This window comes from Pelobates fuscus, chromosome 3 (genome assembly GCF_036172605.1).
Source record: "Pelobates fuscus isolate aPelFus1 chromosome 3, aPelFus1.pri, whole genome shotgun sequence".
Taxonomy (NCBI): Eukaryota; Metazoa; Chordata; class Amphibia; order Anura; family Pelobatidae; genus Pelobates; species Pelobates fuscus.
This window is the reverse complement of record NC_086319.1, coordinates 394,528,886-394,549,563: the sequence shown is the minus strand read 5'-3', so window position 1 is coordinate 394,549,563 and position 20,678 is coordinate 394,528,886. Positions and strand designations below refer to the sequence as shown.

The 20,678-nt window shown below is 37.8% G+C and overlaps 19 non-coding genes across 19 annotated transcripts; all 19 read left to right on the top strand.

The window, feature by feature from the left end:
* Window positions 1-1,259: 1,259 nt before the first annotated feature.
* Window positions 1,260-1,341, top strand: TRNAL-UAG (transfer RNA leucine (anticodon UAG)). The gene has a single exon. It is a non-coding gene; the product is annotated as a tRNA-Leu (tRNA).
* Window positions 1,342-2,227: 886 nt separating this feature from the next.
* On the top strand, window positions 2,228-2,309 carry TRNAL-UAG (transfer RNA leucine (anticodon UAG)). Its single transcript has one exon. It is a non-coding gene; the product is annotated as a tRNA-Leu (tRNA).
* Window positions 2,310-3,543: 1,234 nt separating this feature from the next.
* On the top strand, window positions 3,544-3,625 carry TRNAL-UAG (transfer RNA leucine (anticodon UAG)). The gene has a single exon. It is a non-coding gene; the product is annotated as a tRNA-Leu (tRNA).
* A 1,588-nt stretch (window positions 3,626-5,213) lies between these two features.
* On the top strand, window positions 5,214-5,295 carry TRNAL-UAG (transfer RNA leucine (anticodon UAG)). Its single transcript has one exon. It is a non-coding gene; the product is annotated as a tRNA-Leu (tRNA).
* A 1,233-nt stretch (window positions 5,296-6,528) lies between these two features.
* TRNAL-UAG (transfer RNA leucine (anticodon UAG)) lies at window positions 6,529-6,610 on the top strand. The gene has a single exon. It is a non-coding gene; the product is annotated as a tRNA-Leu (tRNA).
* An 886-nt stretch (window positions 6,611-7,496) lies between these two features.
* TRNAL-UAG (transfer RNA leucine (anticodon UAG)) lies at window positions 7,497-7,578 on the top strand. Its single transcript has one exon. It is a non-coding gene; the product is annotated as a tRNA-Leu (tRNA).
* An 841-nt stretch (window positions 7,579-8,419) lies between these two features.
* On the top strand, window positions 8,420-8,501 carry TRNAL-UAG (transfer RNA leucine (anticodon UAG)). Its single transcript has one exon. It is a non-coding gene; the product is annotated as a tRNA-Leu (tRNA).
* Window positions 8,502-8,633: 132 nt separating this feature from the next.
* On the top strand, window positions 8,634-8,715 carry TRNAL-UAG (transfer RNA leucine (anticodon UAG)). Its single transcript has one exon. It is a non-coding gene; the product is annotated as a tRNA-Leu (tRNA).
* A 1,233-nt stretch (window positions 8,716-9,948) lies between these two features.
* TRNAL-UAG (transfer RNA leucine (anticodon UAG)) lies at window positions 9,949-10,030 on the top strand. The gene has a single exon. It is a non-coding gene; the product is annotated as a tRNA-Leu (tRNA).
* Window positions 10,031-10,918: 888 nt separating this feature from the next.
* TRNAL-UAG (transfer RNA leucine (anticodon UAG)) lies at window positions 10,919-11,000 on the top strand. Its single transcript has one exon. It is a non-coding gene; the product is annotated as a tRNA-Leu (tRNA).
* An 867-nt stretch (window positions 11,001-11,867) lies between these two features.
* TRNAL-UAG (transfer RNA leucine (anticodon UAG)) lies at window positions 11,868-11,949 on the top strand. Its single transcript has one exon. It is a non-coding gene; the product is annotated as a tRNA-Leu (tRNA).
* Window positions 11,950-12,837: 888 nt separating this feature from the next.
* TRNAL-UAG (transfer RNA leucine (anticodon UAG)) lies at window positions 12,838-12,919 on the top strand. The gene has a single exon. It is a non-coding gene; the product is annotated as a tRNA-Leu (tRNA).
* Window positions 12,920-13,808: 889 nt separating this feature from the next.
* Window positions 13,809-13,890, top strand: TRNAL-UAG (transfer RNA leucine (anticodon UAG)). Its single transcript has one exon. It is a non-coding gene; the product is annotated as a tRNA-Leu (tRNA).
* Window positions 13,891-14,779: 889 nt separating this feature from the next.
* Window positions 14,780-14,861, top strand: TRNAL-UAG (transfer RNA leucine (anticodon UAG)). The gene has a single exon. It is a non-coding gene; the product is annotated as a tRNA-Leu (tRNA).
* Window positions 14,862-15,750: 889 nt separating this feature from the next.
* TRNAL-UAG (transfer RNA leucine (anticodon UAG)) lies at window positions 15,751-15,832 on the top strand. Its single transcript has one exon. It is a non-coding gene; the product is annotated as a tRNA-Leu (tRNA).
* Window positions 15,833-16,719: 887 nt separating this feature from the next.
* On the top strand, window positions 16,720-16,801 carry TRNAL-UAG (transfer RNA leucine (anticodon UAG)). Its single transcript has one exon. It is a non-coding gene; the product is annotated as a tRNA-Leu (tRNA).
* An 888-nt stretch (window positions 16,802-17,689) lies between these two features.
* Window positions 17,690-17,771, top strand: TRNAL-UAG (transfer RNA leucine (anticodon UAG)). The gene has a single exon. It is a non-coding gene; the product is annotated as a tRNA-Leu (tRNA).
* An 889-nt stretch (window positions 17,772-18,660) lies between these two features.
* On the top strand, window positions 18,661-18,742 carry TRNAL-UAG (transfer RNA leucine (anticodon UAG)). Its single transcript has one exon. It is a non-coding gene; the product is annotated as a tRNA-Leu (tRNA).
* Window positions 18,743-19,917: 1,175 nt separating this feature from the next.
* On the top strand, window positions 19,918-19,999 carry TRNAL-UAG (transfer RNA leucine (anticodon UAG)). The gene has a single exon. It is a non-coding gene; the product is annotated as a tRNA-Leu (tRNA).
* Window positions 20,000-20,678: the final 679 nt, after the last annotated feature.

Below are 20,678 nucleotides of genomic sequence, written 5' to 3'. Positions count from 1 at the left end.
AAGACCTCTAGTCCTTTGTGGTTTTCAAACAACAACAACAGAAATTGCAGGTATTCGTCACGCTTCGACAGACAATTTACCCCCACCGTGAAAAAAAGGCAGAAAAAAATTAAACCAACTGTACGTGTTCCAGTTAAATCACCCAAAACATTTCTTAAAACGTCTACTTAATTGGATAAAACAACAACTCACTTTGATAATTCCATAAATGTATTTGTGCTTACTCCAAAGGAATCGTCTACCTAATTGGATAAAACAACATCTCACTTTGAGAATTCCAAAATGTATTTGTACTTACTTCAAAGGAATCATTCCTCTGCTGTAGGTAAAACCTCCTCTACTCAAGTCTCAGTCGAAGATTTCTTGTCCTTTGTGGTTTTCAAACAACAACAACAGAAATTGCAGGTACTTGTGACCCTTCGACAGACAATTTAACCCCACCGTGAAAAGAAGTGGGAAAAAAAATGAAACCAACTGTACGTGTTCCTGCTTCTCACAATTTTACTTCAAAGTGGCAAGTAAAATTTGCCACGCATGAACAGCTGTTAATCAAGCCAATAATAACTCTTATAGAAAAGAACATCTTGCTTCAGCTTTAAAGCACCCAAAACATTTCTTAAGACGTCTACTGAATTGGATAAAACAACACCTCACTTTGAGAATTCCAAAATGTATTTGTACTTACTGCAAATGAATCATTCCTCTGCTGCAGGTAAAATCTCCTCTTCTCAAGTCTCGGTAGAAGACCTTTTAGTCCTTTGTGGTTTTCAAACAACAACAACAGAAATTGCAGGTATTCGTCACGCTTCGACAGACAATTTACCCCCACCGTGAAAAAAAGGCAGAAAAAAATGAAACCAACTGTACGTGTTCCAGTTAAATCACCCAAAACATTTCTTAAACCGTCTACTTAATTGGATAAAACAACAACTCACTTTTATAATTCCATAAATGTATTTGTGCTTACTCCAAAGGAATTGTCTACCTAATTGGATAAAACAACATCTCACTTTGAGAATTCCAAAATGTATTTGTACTTACTTCAAAAGAATCATTCCTCTGCTGTAGGTAAAATCTCCTCTACTCAAGTCTCAGTCGAAGATTTCTTGTCCTTTGTGGTTTTCACACAACAACAACAGAAATTGCAGGTACTTGTGACCCTTCGACAGACAATTTAACCCCACCGTGAAAAGAAGTGGGAAAAAAACTGAAACCAACTGTACGTGTTCCTGCTAATAAGCTGTGTGCCTGTAATAGAAGGTAGCGTGGCCAAGCGGTCTAAGGCGCTGGATTTAGGCTCCAGTCTCTTTGGAGGCGTGGGTTCAAATCCCACCGCTGCCAAATATTCCTTTTTTAGTGTATTGTGCATTATTCATAAAGGCCAAATTGTCCATTTGTCAACTCATATAATCACTGAAAACAGAGTCACGTTCATGGCTCTTTTCGTCTGGGATTTAAAATGGGCTTTTTTTTACTTCAAAGTGGCAAGTAAAATTTGCCACGCATGAACAGCTGTTAATCAAGCCAATAATAACTCTTATAGAAAAGAACAGCCTGCTTCAGCTTTAAAGCACCCAAAACATTTCTTAAGACGTCTACTGAATTGGATAAAACAACACCTCACTTTGAGAATTCCAAAATGTATTTGTACTTACTGCAAATGAATCATTCCTCTGCTGCAGGTAAAATCTCCTCTTCTCAAGTCTCGGTAGAAGACCTCTAGTCCTTTGTGGTTTTTAAACAACAACAACAGAAATTGCAGGTACTCGTCACGCTTCGACAGACAATTTACCCCCACCGTGAAAAAAGGCAGAAAAAAATTAAACCAACTGTACGTGTTCCAGTTAAATCACCCAAAACATTTCTTCAAACGTCTACTTAATTGGATAAAACAACAACTCACTTTGATAATTCCATAAATGTATTTGTGCTTACTCCAAAGGAATCGTCTACCTAATTGGATAAAACAACATCTCACTTTGAGAATTCCAAAATGTATTTGTACTTACTTCAAAGGAATCATTCCTCTGCTGTAGGTAAAATCTCCTCTACTCAAGTCTCAGTCGAAGATTTCTTGTCCTTTGTGGTTTTCAAACAACAACAACAGAAATGGCAGGTACTTGTGACCCTTCGACAGACAATTTAACCCCACCGTGAAAAGAAGTGGGAAAAAAACTGAAACCAACTGTACGTGTTCCTGCTAATAAGCTGTGTGCCTGTAATCGAAGGTAGCGTGGCTGAGCGGTCTAAGGCGCTGGATTTAGGCTCCAGTCTCTTTGGAGGCATGGGTTCAAATCCCACTGCTGCCAAATATTACATTTTTAGTGTATTGTGCATTATTCATAAAGGCCAAATTGTCCATTTGTCAACTCATATGATCACTGAAAACAGAGTCACGTTCATGGCTCTTTTTGTCTGGGATTTAAAATTGGCTTTTTTTTACTTCAAAGTGGCAAGTAAAATTTGCCACGCATGAACAGCTGTTAATCAAGCCAATAATAACTCTTATAGAAAAGAACATCCTGCTTCAGCTTTAAAGCACCCAAAACATTTCTTAAGACGTCTACTGAATTGGATAAAACAAAACCTCACTTTGAGAATTCCAAAATGTATTTGTACTTACTGCAAATGAATCATTCCTCTGCTGCAGGTAAAATCTCCTCTTCTCAAGTCTCGGTAGAAGACCTCTAGTCCTTTGTGGTTTTCAAACAACAACAACAGAAATTGCAGGTACTCGTCACGCTTCGACAATTTACCCCCACCGTGAAAAAAAAGCAGAAAAAAATGAAACCAACTGTACGTGTTCCAGTTAAATCACCCAAAACATTTCTTAAAACGTCTACTTAATTGGATAAAACAACAACTCACTTTGATAATTCCATAAATTTATTTGTGCTTACTCCAAAGGAATCGTCTACCTAATTGGATAAAACAACATCTCACTTTGAGAATTCCAAAATGTATTTGTACTTACTGCAAATGAATCATTCCTCTGCTGCAGGTAAAATCTCCTCTTCTCAAGTCTCGGTAGAAGACCTCTAGTCCTTTGTGGTTTTCAAACAACAACAACAGAAATTGCAGGTACTCGTCACGCTTCGACAATTTACCCCCACCGTGAAAAAAAAGCAGAAAAAAATGAAACCAACTGTACGTGTTCCAGTTAAATCATCCAAAACATTTCTTAAAACGTCTACTTAATTGGATAAAACAACAACTCACTTTTATAATTCCATAAATGTATTTGTGCTTACTCCAAAGGAATTGTCTACCTAATTGGATAAAACAACATCTCACTTTGAGAATTCCAAAATGTATTTGTACTTACTTCAAAAGAATCATTCCTCTGCTGTAGGTAAAATCTCCTCTACTCAAGTCTCAGTCGAAGATTTCTTGTCCTTTGTGGTTTTCACACAACAACAACAGAAATTGCAGGTACTTGTGACCCTTCGACAGACAATTTAACCCCACCGTGAAAAGAAGTGGGAAAAAAACTGAAACCAACTGTACGTGTTCCTGCTAATAAGCTGTGTGCCTGTAATAGAAGGTAGCGTGGCCGAGCGGTCTAAGGCGCTGGATTTAGGCTCCAGTCTCTTTGGAGGCGTGGGTTCAAATCCCACCGCTGCCAAATATTCCTTTTTTAGTGTATTGTGCATTATTCATAAAGGCCAAATTGTCCATTTGTCAACTCATATGATCACTGAAAACAGAGTCACGTTCATGGCTCTTTTCGTCTGGGATTTAAAATGGGCTTTTTTTTACTTCAAAGTGGCAAGTAAAATTTGCCACGCATGAACAGCTGTTAATCAAGCCAATAATAACTCTTATAGAAAAGAACAGCCTGCTTCAGCTTTAAAGCACCCAAAACATTTCTTAAGACGTCTACTGAATTGGATAAAACAACACCTCACTTTGAGAATTCCAAAATGTATTTGTACTTACTGCAAATGAATCATTCCTCTGCTGCAGGTAAAATCTCCTCTTCTCAAGTCTCGGTAGAAGACCTCTAGTCCTTTGTGGTTTTTAAACAACAACAACAGAAATTGCAGGTACTCGTCACGCTTCGACAGACAATTTACCCCCACCGTGAAAAAAGGCAGAAAAAAATTAAACCAACTGTACGTGTTCCAGTTAAATCACCCAAAACATTTCTTCAAATGTCTACTTAATTGGATAAAACAACAACTCACTTTGATAATTCCATAAATGTATTTGTGCTTACTCCAAAGGAATCGTCTACCTAATTGGATAAAACAACATCTCACTTTGAGAATTCCAAAATGTATTTGTACTTACTGCAAATGAATCATTCCTCTGCTGCAGGTAAAATCTCCTCTTCTCAAGTCTCGGTAGAAGACCTCTAGTCCTTTGTGGTTTTCAAACAACAACAACAGAAATTGCAGGTACTCGTCACGCTTCGACAATTTACCCCCACCGTGAAAAAAAAGCAGAAAAAAATGAAACCAACTGTACGTGTTCCAGTTAAATCACCCAAAACATTTCTTAAAACGTCTACTTAATTGGATAAAACAACAACTCACTTTGATAATTCCATAAATTTATTTGTGCTTACTCCAAAGGAATCGTCTACCTAATTGGATAAAACAACATCTCACTTTGAGAATTCCAAAATGTATTTGTACTTACTGCAAATGAATCATTCCTCTGCTGCAGGTAAAATCTCCTCTTCTCAAGTCTCGGTAGAAGACCTCTAGTCCTTTGTGGTTTTCAAACAACAACAACAGAAATTGCAGGTACTCGTCACGCTTCGACAATTTACCCCCACCGTGAAAAAAAAGCAGAAAAAAATGAAACCAACTGTACGTGTTCCAGTTAAATCACCCAAAACATTTCTTAAAACGTCTACTTAATTGGATAAAACAACAACTCACTTTTATAATTCCATAAATGTATTTGTGCTTACTCCAAAGGAATCGTCTACCTAATTGGATAAAACAACATCTCACTTTGAGAATTCCAAAATGTATTTGTACTTACTTCAAAAGAATCATTCCTCTGCTGTAGGTAAAATCTCCTCTACTCAAGTCTCAGTCGAAGATTTCTTGTCCTTTGTGGTTTTCAAACAACAACAACAGAAATTGCAGGTACTTGTGACCCTTCGACAGACAATTTAACCCCACCGTGAAAAGAAGTGGGAAAAAAACTGAAACCAACTGTACGTGTTCCTGCTAATAAGCTGTGTGCCTGCTATCGAAGGTAGCGTGGCCGAGTGGTCTAAGGCGCTGGATTTAGGCTCCAGTCTCTTTGGAGGCGTGGGTTCAAATCCCACCGCTGCCAAATATTACATTTTTAGTGTATTGTGCATTATTCATAAAGGCCAAATTGTCCATTTGTCAACTCATATGATCACTGAAAACAGAGTCACGTTCATGGCTCTTTTTGTCTGGGATTTAAAATGGGCTTTTTTTTACTTCAAAGTGGCAAGTAAAATTTGCCACGCATGAACAGCTGTTAATCAAGCCAATAATAACTCTTATAGAAAAGAACATCCTGCTTCAGCTTTAAAGCACCCAAAACATTTCTTAAGACGTCTACTGAATTGGATAAAACAAAACCTCACTTTGAGAATTCCAAAATGTATTTGTACTTACTGCAAATGAATCATTCCTCTGCTGCAGGTAAAATCTCCTCTTCTCAAGTCTCGGTAGAAGACCTCTAGTCCTTTGTGGTTTTCAAACAACAACAACAGAAATTGCAGGTACTCGTCACGCTTCGACAATTTACACCCACCGTGAAAAAAAAGCAGAAAAAAATGAAACCAACTGTACGTGTTCCAGTTAAATCACCCAAAACATTTCTTAAAACGTCTACTTAATTGGATAAAACAACAACTTACTTTGATAATTCCATAAATTTATTTGTGCTTACTCCAAAGGAATCGTCTACCTAATTGGATAAAAAAACATCTCACTTTGAGAATTCCAAAATGTATTTGTACTTACTGCAAATGAATCATTCCTCTGCTGCAGGTAAAATCTCCTCTTCTCAAGTCTCGGTAGAAGACCTCTAGTCCTTTGTGGTTTTCAAACAACAACAACAGAAATTGCAGGTACTTGTCACGCTTCGACAATTTACCCCCACCGTGAAAAAAAGCAGAAAAAAATGAAACCAACTGTACGTGTTCCAGTTAAATCACCCAAAACATTTCTTAAAACGTCTACTTAATTGGATAAAACAACAACTCACTTTGATAATTCCATAAATGTATTTGTGCTTACTCCAAAGGAATCGTCTACCTAATTGGATAAAACAACATCTCACTTTGAGAATTCCAAAATGTATTTGTACTTACTTCAAAGGAATCATTCCTCTGCTGTAGGTAAAATCTCCTCTACTCAAGTCTCAGTCGAAGATTTCTTGTCCTTTGTGGTTTTCAAACAACAACAACAGAAATTGCAGGTACTTGTGACCCTTCGACAGACAATTTAACCCCACCGTGAAAAGAAGTGGGAAAAAAACTGAAACCAACTGTACGTGTTCCTGATAATAAGCTGTGTGCCTGCTATCGAAGGTAGCGTGGCCGAGCGGTCTAAGGCGCTGGATTTAGGCTCCAGTCTCTTTGGAGGCGTGGGTTCAAATCCCACCGCTGCCAAATATTCCTTTTTTAGTGTATTGTGCATTATTCATAAAGGCCAAATTGTCCATTTGTCAACTCATATGATCACTGAAAACAGAGTCACGTTCATGGCTCTTTTCGTCTGGGATTTAAAATGGGCTTTTTTTTACTTCAAAGTGGCAAGTAAAATTTGCCACGCATGAACAGCTGTTAATCAAGCCAATAATAACTCTTATAGAAAAGAACAGCCTGCTTCAGCTTTAAAGCACCCAAAACATTTCTTAAGACGTCTACTGAATTGGATAAAACAACACCTCACTTTGAGAATTCCAAAATGTATTTGTACTTACTGCAAATGAATCATTCCTCTGCTGCAGGTAAAATCTCCTCTTCTCAAGTCTCGGTAGAAGACCTCTAGTCCTTTGTGGTTTTTAAACAACAACAACAGAAATTGCAGGTACTCGTCACGCTTCGACAGACAATTTACCCCCACCGTGAAAAAAGGCAGAAAAAAATTAAACCAACTGTACGTGTTCCAGTTAAATCACCCAAAACATTTCTTCAAACGTCTACTTAATTGGATAAAACAACAACTCACTTTGATAATTCCATAAATGTATTTGTGCTTACTCCAAAGGAATCGTCTACCTAATTGGATAAAACAACATCTCACTTTGAGAATTCCAAAATGTATTTGTACTTACTTCAAAGGAATCATTCCTCTGCTGTAGGTAAAATCTCCTCTACTCAAGTCTCAGTCGAAGATTTCTTGTCCTTTGTGGTTTTCAAACAACAACAACAGAAATTGCAGGTACTTGTGACCCTTCGACAGACAATTTAACCCCACCGTGAAAAGAAGTAGGAAAAAAACTGAAACCAACTGTACGTGTTCCTGCTAATAAGCTGTGTGCCTGCTATCGAAGGTAGCGTGGCCGAGTGATCTAAGGCGCTGGATTTAGGCTCCAGTCTCTTTGGAGGCGTGGGTTCAAATCCCACCGCTGCCAAATATTACATTTTTAGTGTATTGTGCATTATTCATAAAGGCCAAATTGTCCATTTGTCAACTCATATGATCACTGAAAACAGAGTCACGTTCATGGCTCTTTTTGTCTGGGATTTAAAATGGGCTTTTTTTTACTTCAAAGTGGCAAGTAAAATTTGCCACGCATGAACAGCTGTTAATCAAGCCAATAATAACTCTTATAGAAAAGAACATCCTGCTTCAGCTTTAAAGCACCCAAAACATTTCTTAAGACGTCTACTGAATTGGATAAAACAACACCTCACTTTGAGAATTCCAAAATGTATTTGTACTTACTGCAAATGAATCATTCCTCTGCTGCAGGTAAAATCTCCTCTTCTCAAGTCTCGGTAGAAGACCTCTAGTCCTTTGTGGTTTTCAAACAACAACAACAGAAATTGCAGGTACTCGTCACGCTTCGACAGACAATTTACCCCCACCGTGAAAAAAGAGCAAAAAAAAATGAAACCAACTGTACGTGTTTCAGTTAAATCACCCAAAACATTTCTTAAAATGTCTACTTAATTGGATAAAACAACAACTCACTTTGATAATTCCATAAATTTATTTGTGCTTACTCCAAAGGAATCGTCTACCTAATTGGATAAAACAACATCTCACTTTGAGAATTCCAAAATGTATTTGTACTTACTTCAAAGGAATCATTCCTCTGCTGTTGGTAAAATCTCCTCTACTCAAGTCTCAGTCGAAGATTTCTTGTCCTTTGTGGACAGACAATTTAACCCCACCGTGAAAAGAAGTGGGAAAAAAACTGAAACCAACTGTACGTGTTCCTGATAATAAGCTGTATGCCTGTAACCAAAGGTAGCGTGGCCGAGCGGTCTAAGGCGCTGGATTTAGGCTCCAGTCTCTTTGGAGGCGTGGGTTCAAATCCAACCGCTGCCAAATATTACATTTTTAGTCTATTATTCATTGTGGCGGAACCCGCCTCGCCACTGGGTATTGGAAAAGAAGTGGGAAAAAAACTGAAACCAACTGTACGTGTTCCTGATAATAAGCTGTGTGCCTGTAATCGAAGGTAGCGTGGCCGAGCGGTCTAAGGCGCTGGATTTAGGCTCCAGTCTCTTTGGAGGTGTGGGTTCAAATCCCACTGCTGCCAAATATTACATTTTTAGTGTATTGTGCATTATTCATAAAGGCCAAATTGTCCATTTGTCAACTCATATGATCACTGAAAACAGAGTCACGTTCATGGCTCTTTTTGTTTGGGATTTAAAATGGGCTTTCATTTACTTCAAAGTGGCAAGTAAAATTTGCCACGCATGAACAGCTGTTAATCAAGCCAATAATAACTCTTATAGAAAAGAACATCCTGCTTCAGCTTTAAAGCACCCAAAACATATCTTAAGACATCTACTGAATTGGATAAAACAACACCTCACTTTGAGAATTCCAAAATGTATTTGTACTTACTGCAAATGAATCATTCCTCTGCTGCAGGTAAAATCTCCTCTTCTTAAGTCTCGGTAGAAGACCCCTAGTCCTTTGTGGTTTTCAAAAAACAACAATAGAAATTGCAGGTACTCATCACGCTTCGAAAATTTACCCCCACCGTGAATAAAAAGCAGAAAAAAATGAAACCAACTGTACGTGTTCCAGTTAAATCACCCAAAACATTTCTTAAAACGTCTACTTAATTGGATAAAACAACAACTCACTTTGATAATTCCATAAATGTATTTGTGCTTACTCCAAAGGAATCGTCTACCTAATTGGATAAAACAACATCTCACTTTGAGAATTCCAAAATGTATTTGTACTTACTTCAAAGGAATCATTCCTCTGCTGTAGCTAAAATCTCCTCTACTCAAGTCTCAGTCGAAGATTTCTTGTCCTTTGTGGTTTTCAAACAACAACAACAGAAATTGCAGGTACTCGTCACGCTTCGACAATTTACCCCACCGTGAAAAAAAAGCAGAAAAAAATTAAATCAACTGTACGTGTTCCAGTTAAATAACCCAAAACATTTCTTAAAACGTCTACTTAATTGGATAAAACAACAACTCACTTTGATAATTCCATAAATGTATTTGTGCTTACTCCAAAGGAATCGTCTACCTAATTGGATAAAACAACATCTCACTTTGAGAATTCCAAAATGTATTTGTACTTACTTCAAAGGAATCATTCCTCTGCTGTAGGTAAAATCTCCTCTACTCAAGTCTCAGTCGAAGATTTCTTGTCCTTTGTGGTTTTCAAACAACAACAACAGAAATTGCAGGTACTTGTGACCCTTCGACAGACAATTTAACCCCACCGTGAAAAGAAGTGGGAAAAAAACTGAAACCAACTGTACGTGTTCCTGATAATAAGCTGTGTGCCTGTAATCGAAGGTAGCGTGGCCGAGCGGTCTAAGGCGCTGGATTTAGGCTCCAGTCTCTTTGGAGGCGTGGGTTCAAATCCCAGCGCTGCCAAATATTACATTTTTAGTGTACTGTGCATTATTCATAAAGGCCAAATTGTCCATTTGTCAACTCATATGATCACTGAAAACAGAGTCACGTTCATGGCTCTTTTTGTTTGGGATTTAAAATGGGCTTTTTTTTTACTTCAAAGTGGCAAGTAAAATTTGCCACGCATGAACAGCTGTTAATCAAGCCAATAATAACTCTTATAGAAAAGAACATCCTGCTTCAGCTTTAAAGCACCCAAAACATTTCTTAAGACGTCTACTGAATTGGATAAAACAACACCTCACTTTGAGAATTCCAAAATGTATTTGTACTTACTGCAAATTAATCATTCCTCTGCTGCAGGTAAAATCTCCTCTTCTCAAGTCTTGATAGAAGACCTCTAGTCCATTGTGGTTTTTAAACGACAACAACAGAAATTGCAGGTACTCGTCACGCTTCGAAAGACAATTTACCCCCACCGTGAAAAAAAGGCAGAAAAAAATGAAACCAACTGTACGTGTTCCAGTTAAATCACCCAAAACATTTCTTAAAACGTCTACTTAATTGGATAAAACAACAACTCACTTTGATAATTCCATAAATGTATTTGTGCTTACTCCAAAGGAATCGTCTACCTAATTGGATAAAACAACATCTCACTTTGAGAATTCCAAAATGTATTTGTACTTACTTCAAAGGAATCATTCCTCTGCTGTAGGTAAAATCTCCTCTACTCAAGTCTCAGTCGAAGATTTCTTGTCCTTTGTGGTTTTCAAACAACAACAACAGAAATTGCAGGTACTTGTGACCCTTCGACAGACAATTTAACCCCACCGTGAAAAGAAGTGGGAAAAAAACTGAAACCAACTGTACGTGTTCCTGATAATAAGCTGTGTGCCTGTAATCGAAGGTAGCGTGGCCGAGCGGTCTAAGGCGCTGGATTTAGGCTCCAGTCTCTTTGGAGGCGTGGGTTCAAATCCCACCGCTGCCAAATATTACATTTTTAGTGTATTGTGCATTATTCATAAAGGCCAAATTGTCCATTTGTCAACTCATATGATCACTGAAAACAGAGTCACGTTCATGGCTCTTTTTGTTTGGGATTTAAAATGGGCTTTTTTTTTTACTTCAAAGTGGCAAGTAAAATTTGCCACGCATGAACAGCTGTTAATCAAGCCAATAATAACTCTTATAGAAAAGAGCATCCTGCTTCAGCTTTAAAGCACCCAAAACATTTCTTAAGACGTCTACTGAATTGGATAAAACAACACCTCACTTTGAGAATTCCAAAATGTATTTGTACTTACTGCAAATGAATCATTCCTCTGCTGCAGGTAAAATCTCCTCTTCTCAAGTCTCGGTAGAAGACCTCTAGTCCTTTGTGGTTTTCAAACAACAACAACAGAAATTGCAGGTATTCGTCACGCTTCGACAGACAATTTACCCCCACCGTGAAAAAAAGCAGAAAAAAATGAAACCAACTGTACGTGTTCCAGTTAAATCACCCAAAACATTTCTTAAAACGTCTACTTAATTGGATAAAACAACAACTCACTTTGATAATTCCATAAATGTATTTGTGCTTACTCCAAAGGAATCGTCTACCTAATTGGATAAAACAACATCTCACTTTGAGAATTCCAAAATGTATTTGTACTTACTTCAAAGGAATCATTCCTCTACTCAAGTCTCAGTCGAAGATTTCTTGTCCTTTGTGGTTTTCAAACAACAACAACAGAAATTGCAGGTACTTGTGACCCTTCGACAGACAATTTAACCCCACCGTGAAAAGAAGTGGGAAAAAAACTGAAACCAACTGTACGTGTTCCTGATAATAAGCTGTGTGCCTGTAATCGAAGGTAGCGTGGCCGAGCCGTCTATGGTGCTGGATTTAGGCTCCAGTCTCTTTGGAGGCGTGGGTTCAAATCCCACCGCTGCCAAATATTACATTTTTAGTGTATTGTGCATTATTCATAAAGGCCAAATTGTCCATTTGTCAACTCATATGATCACTGAAAACAGAGTCACGTTCATGGCTCTTTTTGTTTGGGATTTAAAATGGGCTTTTTTTTTACCTCAAAGTGGCAAGTAAAATTTGCCACGCATGAACAGCTGTTAATCAAGCCAATAATAACTCTTATAGAAAAGAACATCCTGCTTCAGCTTTAAAGCACCCAAAACATTTCTTAAGACGTCTACTGAATTGGATAAAACAACACCTCACTTTGAGAATTCCAAAATGTATTTGTACTTACTGCAAATGAATCATTCCTCTGCTGCAGGTAAAATCTCCTCTTCTCAAGTCTTGGTAGAAGACCTCTAGTCCATTGTGGTTTTTAAACGACAACAACAGAAATTGCAGGTACTCGTCACACTTCGAAAGACAATTTACCCCCACCGTGAAAAAAAGGCAGAAAAAAATGAAACCAACTGTACGTGTTCCAGTTAAATCACCCAAAACATTTCTTAAAACGTCTACTTAATTGGATAAAACAACAACTCACTTTGATAATTCCATAAATGTATTTGTGCTTACTCCAAAGGAATCGTCTACCTAATTGGATAAAACAACATCTCACTTTGAGAATTCCAAAATGTATTTGTACTTACTTCAAAGGAATCATTCCTCTGCTGTAGGTAAAATCTCCTCTACTCAAGTCTCAGTCGAAGATTTCTTGTCCTTTGTGGTTTTCAAACAACAACAATAGAAATTGCAGGTACTTGTGACCCTTCGACAGACAATTTAACCCCACCGTGAAAAGAAGTGGGAAAAAAACTGAAACCAACTGTACGTGTTCCTGATAATAAGCTGTGTGCCTGTAATCGAAGGTAGCGTGGCCGAGCGGTCTAAGGCGCTGGATTTAGGCTCCAGTCTCTTTGGAGGCGTGGATTCAAATCCCACTGCTGCCAAATATTACATTTTTAGTGTATTGTGCATTATTCATAAAGGCCAAATTGTCCATTTGTCAACTCATATGATCACTGAAAACAGAGTCACGTTCATGGCTCTTTTTGTTTGGGATTTAAAATGGGCTTTTTTTTTTACTTCAAAGTGGCAAGTAAAATTTGCCACGCATGAACAGCTGTTAATCAAGCCAATAATAACTCTTATAGAAAAGAACATCCTGCTTCAGCTTTAAAGCACCCAAAACATTTCTTAAGACGTCTACTGAATTGGATAAAACAACACCTCACTTTGAGAATTCCAAAATGTATTTGTACTTACTGCAAATGAATCATTCCTCTGCTGCAGGTAAAATCTCCTCTTCTCAAGTCTCGGTAGAAGACCTCTAGTCCATTGTGGTTTTTAAACGACAACAACAGAAATTGCAGGTACTCGTCACGCTTCGAAAGACAATTTACCCCCACCGTGAAAAAAAGGCAGAAAAAAATGAAACCAACTGTACGTGTTCCAGTTAAATCACCCAAAACATTTCTTAAAACGTCTACTTAATTGGATAAAACAACAACTCACTTTGATAATTCCATAAATGTATTTGTGCTTACTCCAAAGGAATCGTCTACCTAATTGGATAAAACAACATCTCACTTTGAGAATTCCAAAATGTATTTGTACTTACTTCAAAGGAATCATTCCTCTGCTGTAGGTAAAATCTCCTCTACTCAAGTCTCAGTCGAAGATTTCTTGTCCTTTGTGGTTTTCAAACAACAACAATAGAAATTGCAGGTACTTGTGACCCTTCGACAGACAATTTAACCCCACCGTGAAAAGAAGTGGGAAAAAAACTGAAACCAACTGTACGTGTTCCTGATAATAAGCTGTGTGCCTGTAATCGAAGGTAGCGTGGCCGAGCGGTCTAAGGCGCTGGATTTAGGCTCCAGTCTCTTTGGAGGCGTGGATTCAAATCCCACTGCTGCCAAATATTACATTTTTAGTGTATTGTGCATTATTCATAAAGGCCAAATTGTCCATTTGTCAACTCATATGATCACTGAAAACAGAGTCACGTTCATGGCTCTTTTTGTTTGGGATTTAAAATGGGCTTTTTTTTTTACTTCAAAGTGGCAAGTAAAATTTGCCACGCATGAACAGCTGTTAATCAAGCCAATAATAACTCTTATAGAAAAGAACATCCTGCTTCAGCTTTAAAGCACCCAAAACATTTCTTAAGACGTCTACTGAATTGGATAAAACAACACCTCACTTTGAGAATTCCAAAATGTATTTGTACTTACTGCAAATGAATCATTCCTCTGCTGCAGGTAAAATCTCCTCTTCTCAAGTCTCGGTAGAAGACCTCTAGTCCATTGTGGTTTTTAAACGACAACAACAGAAATTGCAGGTACTCGTCACGCTTCGAAAGACAATTTACCCCCACCGTGAAAAAAAGGCAGAAAAAAATGAAACCAACTGTACGTGTTCCAGTTAAATCACCCAAAACATTTCTTAAAACGTCTACTTAATTGGATAAAACAACAACTCACTTTGATAATTCCATAAATGTATTTGTGCTTACTCCAAAGGAATCGTCTACCTAATTGGATAAAACAACATCTCACTTTGAGAATTCCAAAATGTATTTGTACTTACTTCAAAGGAATCATTCCTCTGCTGTAGGTAAAATCTCCTCTACTCAAGTCTCAGTCGAAGATTTCTTGTCCTTTGTGGTTTTCAAACAACAACAATAGAAATTGCAGGTACTTGTGACCCTTCGACAGACAATTTAACCCCACCGTGAAAAGAAGTGGGAAAAAAACTGAAACCAACTGTACGTGTTCCTGATAATAAGCTGTGTGCCTGTAATCGAAGGTAGCGTGGCCGAGCGGTCTAAGGCGCTGGATTTAGGCTCCAGTCTCTTTGGAGGCGTGGGTTCAAATCCCACCGCTGCCAAATATTACATTTTTAGTGTATTGTGCATTATTCATAAAGGCCAAATTGTCCATTTGTCAACTCATATGATCACTGAAAACAGAGTCACGTTCATGGCTCTTTTTGTTTGGGATTTAAAATGGGCTTTTTTTTTTACTTCCAAGTGGCAAGTAAAATTTGCCACGCATGAACAGCTGTTAATCAAGCCAATAATAACTCTTATAGAAAAGAACATCCTGCTTCAGCTTTAAAGCACCCAAAACATTTCTTAAGACGTCTACTGAATTGGATAAAACAACACCTCACTTTGAGAATTCCAAAATGTATTTGTACTTACTGCAAATGAATCATTCCTCTGCTGCAGGTAAAATCTCCTCTTCTCAAGTCTCGGTAGAAGACCTCTAGTCCATTGTGGTTTTTAAACGACAACAACAGAAATTGCAGGTACTCGTCACGCTTCGAAAGACAATTTACCCCCACCGTGAAAAAAAGGCAGAAAAAAATGAAACCAACTGTACGTGTTCCAGTTAAATCACCCAAAACATTTCTTAAAACGTCTACTTAATTGGATAAAACAACAACTCACTTTGATAATTCCATAAATGTATTTGTGCTTACTCCAAAGGAATCGTCTACCTAATTGGATAAAACAACATCTCACTTTAAGAATTCCAAAATGTATTTGTACTTACTTCAAAGGAATCATTCCTCTGCTGTAGGTAAAATCTCCTCTACTCAAGTCTCAGTCGAAGATTTCTTGTCCTTTGTGGTTTTCAAACAACAACAATAGAAATTGCAGGTACTTGTGACCCTTCGACAGACAATTTAACCCCACCGTGAAAAGAAGTGGGAAAAAAACTGAAACCAACTGTACGTGTTCCTGATAATAAGCTGTGTGCCTGTAATCGAAGGTAGCGTGGCCGAGCGGTCTAAGGCGCTGGATTTAGGCTCCAGTCTCTTTGGAGGCGTGGGTTCAAATCCCACCGCTGCCAAATATTACATTTTTAGTGTATTGTGCATTATTCATAAAGGCCAAATTGTCCATTTGTCAACTCATATGATCACTGAAAACAGAGTCACGTTCATGGCTCGTTTTGTTTGGGATTTAAAATTGGCTTTTTTTTTACTTCAAAGTGGCAAGTAAAATTTGCCACGAATGAACAGCTGTTAATCAAGCCAATAATAACTCTTATAGAAAAGAACATCCTGCTTCAGCTTTAAAGCACCCAAAACATTTCTTAAGACGTCTACTGAATTGGATAAAACAACACCTCACTTTGAGAATTCCAAAATGTATTTGTACTTACTGCAAATGAATCATTCCTCTGCTGCAGGTAAAATCTCCTCTTCTCAAGTCTCGGTAGAAGACCTCTAGTCCATTGTGGTTTTTAAACGACAACAACAGAAATTGCAGGTACTCGTCACGCTTCGAAAGACAATTTACCCCCACCGTGAAAAAAGGCAGAAAAAAATGAAACCAACTGTACGTTTTCCAGTTAAATCACCCAAAACATTTCTTAAAACGTCTACTTAATTGGATAAAACAACAACTCACTTTGATAATTCCATAAATGTATTTGTGCTTACTCCAAAGGAATCGTCTACCTAATTGGATAAAACAACATCTCACTTTGAGAATTCCAAAATGTATTTGTACTTACTTCAAAGGAATCATTCCTCTGCTGTAGGTAAAATCTCCTCTACTCAAGTCTCAGTCGAAGATTTCTTGTCCTTTGTGGTTTTCAAACAACAACAATAGAAATTGCAGGTACTTGTGACCCTTCGACAGACAATTTAACCCCACCGTGAAAAGAAGTGGGAAAAAAACTGAAACCAACTGTACGTGTTCCTGATAATAAGCTGTGTGCCTGTAATCGAAGGTAGCGTGGCCGAGCGGTCTAAGGCGCTGGATTTAGGCTCCAGTCTCTTTGGAGGCGTGGGTTCAAATCCCACCGCTGCCAAATATTACATTTTTAGTGTATTGTGCATTATTCATAAAGGCCAAATTGTCCATTTGTCAACTCATATGATCACTGAAAACAGAGTCACGTTCATGGCTCTTTTTGTTTGGGATTTAAAATGGGCTTTTTTTTTACCTCAAAGTGGCAAGTAAAATTTGCCACGCATGAACAGCTGTTAATCAAGCCAATAATAACTCTTATAGAAAAGAACATCCTGCTTCAGCTTTAAAGCACCCAAAACATTTCTTAAGACGTCTACTGAATTGGATAAAACAACACCTCACTTTGAGAATTCCAAAATGTATTTGTACTTACTGCAAATGAATCATTCCTCTGCTGCAGGTAAAATCTCCTCTTCTCAAGTCTTGGTAGAAGACCTCTAGTCCATTGTGGTTTTTAAACGACAACAACAGAAATTGCAGGTACTCGTCACACTTCGAAAGACAATTTACCCCCACCGTGAAAAAAAGGCAGAAAAAAATGAAACCAACTGTACATGTTCCAGTTAAATCAACCAAAACATTTCTTAAAACGTCTACTTAATTGGATAAAACAACAACTCACTTTGATAATTCCATAAATGTATTTGTGCTTACTCCAAAGGAATCGTCTACCTAATTGGATACAACAACATCTCACTTTGAGAATTCCAAAATGTATTTGTACTTACTTCAAAGGAATCATTCCTCTGCTGTAGGTAAAATCTCCTCTACTCAAGTCTCAGTCGAAGATTTCTTGTCCTTTGTGGTTTTCAAACAACAACAACAGAAATTGCAGGTACTTGTGACCCTTCGACAGACAATTTAACCCCACCGTGAAAAGAAGTGGGAAAAAAACTGAAACCAACTGTACGTGTTCCTGATAATAAGCTGTGTGCCTGTAATTGAAGGTAGCGTGGCCGAGCGGTCTAAGGCGCTGGATTTAGGCTCCAGTCTCTTTGGAGGCGTGGATTCAAATCCCACCGCTGCCAAATATTACATTTTTAGTGTATTGTGCATTATTCATAAAGGCGAAATTGTCCATTTGTCAACTCATATGATCACTGAAAACAGAGTCACGTTCATGGCTCTTTTTGTTTGGGATTTAAAATGGGCTTTTTTTTTTACTTCAAAGTGGCAAGTAAAATTTGCCACGCATGAACAGCTGTTAATCAAGCCAATAATAACTCTTATAGAAAAGAACATCCTGCTTCAGCTTTAAAGCACCCAAAACATTTCTTAAGACGTCTACTGAATTGGATAAAACAACACCTCACTTTGAGAATTCCAAAATGTATTTGTACTTACTGCAAATGAATCATTCCTCTGCTGCAGGTAAAATCTCCTCTTCTCAAGTCTCGGTAGAAGACCTCTAGTCCATTGTGGTTTTTAAACGACAACAACAGAAATTGCAGGTACTCGTCACGCTTCGAAAGACAATTTACCCCCACCGTGAAAAAAAGGCAGAAAAAAATGAAACCAACTGTACGTGTTCCAGTGAAATCACCCAAAACATTTCTTAAAACGTCTACTTAATTGGATAAAACAACAACTCACTTTGATAATTCCATAAATGTATTTGTGCTTACTCCAAAGGAATCGTCTACCTAATTGGATAAAACAACATCTCACTTTGAGAATTCCAAAATGTATTTGTACTTACTTCAAAGGAATCATTCCTCTGCTGTAGGTAAAATCTCCTCTACTCAAGTCTCAGTCGAAGATTTCTTGTCCTTTGTGGTTTTCAAACAACAACAATAGAAATTGCAGGTACTTGTGACCCTTCGACAGACAATTTAACCCCACCGTGAAAAGAAGTGGGAAAAAAACTGAAACCAACTGTACGTGTTCCTGATAATAAGCTGTGTGCCTGTTATCGAAGGTAGCGTGGCCGAGCGGTCTAAGGCGCTGGATTTAGGCTCCAGTCTCTTTGGAGGCGTGGGTTCAAATCCCACTGCTGCCAAATATTACATTTTTAGTGTATTGTGCATTATTCATAAAGGCCAAATTGTCCATTTGTCAACTCATATGATCACTGAAAACAGAGTCACGTTCATGGCTCTTTTTGTTTGGGATTTAAAATGGGCTTTTTTTTACTTCAAAGTGGCAAGTAAAATTTGCCACGCATGAACAGCTGTTAATCAAGCCAATAAAAACTCTTATAGAAAAGAACATCCTGCTTCAGCTTTAAAGCACCCAAAACATTTCTTAAGACGTCTACTGAATTGGATAAAACAACACCTCACTTTGAGAATTCCAAAATGTATTTGTACTTACTGCAAATGAATCATTCCTCTGCTGCAGGTAAAATCTCCTCTTCTCAAGTCTCGGTAGAAGACCTCTAGTCCATTGTGGTTTTTAAACGACAACAACAGAAATTGCAGGTACTCGTCACGCTTCGAAAGACAATTTACCCCCACCGTGAAAAAAAGGCAGAAAAAAATGAAACCAACTGTACGTGTTCCAGTTAAATCACCCAAAACATTTCTTAAAACGTCTACTTAATTGGATAAAACAACAACTCACTTTGATAATTCCATAAATGTATTTGTGCTTACTCCAAAGGAATCGTCTACCTAATTGGATAAAACAACATCTCACTTTGAGAATTCCAAAATGTATTTGTACTTACTTCAAAGGAATCATTCCTCTGCTGTAGGTAAAATCTCCTCTACTCAAGTCTCAGTCGAAGATTTCTTGTCCTTTGTGGTTTTCAAACAACAACAACAGAAATTGCAGGTACTTGTGACCCTTCGACAGACAATTTAACCCCACCGTGAAAAGAAGTGGGAAAAAAACTGAAACCTGAAACACTTTGATAATTCCATAAATGTATTTGTGCTTACTCCAAAGGAATCGTCTACCTAATTGGATAAAACAACATCTCACTTTGAGAATTCCAAAATGTATTTGTACTTACTTCAAAGGAATCATTCCTCTGCTGTAGGTAAAATCTCCTCTACTCAAGTCTCAGTCGAAGATTTCTTGTCCTTTGTGGTTTTCAAACAACAACAATAGAAATTGCAGGTACTTGTGACCCTTCGACAGACAATTTAACCCCACCGTGAAAAGAAGTGGGAAAAAAACTGAAACCAACTGTACGTGTTCCTGATAATAAGCTGTGTGCCTGTAATCGAAGGTAGCGTGGCCGAGCGGTCTAAGGCGCTGGATTTAGGCTCCAGTCTCTTTGGAGGCGTGGGTTCAAATCCCACCGCTGCCAAATATTACATTTTTAGTGTATTGTGCATTATTCATAAAGGCCAAATTGTCCATTTGTCAACTCATATGATCACTGAAAACAGAGTCACGTTCATGGCTCTTTTTGTTTGGGATTTAAAATGGGCTTTTTTTTTTACTTCCAAGTGGCAAGTAAAATTTGCCACGCATGAACAGCTGTTAATCAAGCCAATAATAACTCTTATAGAAAAGAACATCCTGCTTCAGCTTTAAAGCACCCAAAACATTTCTTAAGACGTCTACTGAATTGGATAAAACAACACCTCACTTTGAGAATTCCAAAATGTATTTGTACTTACTGCAAATGAATCATTCCTCTGCTGCAGGTAAAATCTCCTCTTCTCAAGTCTCGGTAGAAGACCTCTAGTCCATTGTGGTTTTTAAACGACAACAACAGAAATTGCAGGTACTCGTCACGCTTCGAAAGACAATTTACCCCCACCGTGAAAAAAAGGCAGAAAAAAATGAAACCAACTGTACGTGTTCCAGTTAAATCACCCAAAACATTTCTTAAAACGTCTACTTAATTGGATAAAACAACAACTCACTTTGATAATTCCATAAATGTATTTGTGCTTACTCCAAAGGAATCGTCTACCTAATTGGATAAAACAACATCTCACTTTAAGAATTCCAAAATGTATTTGTACTTACTTCAAAGG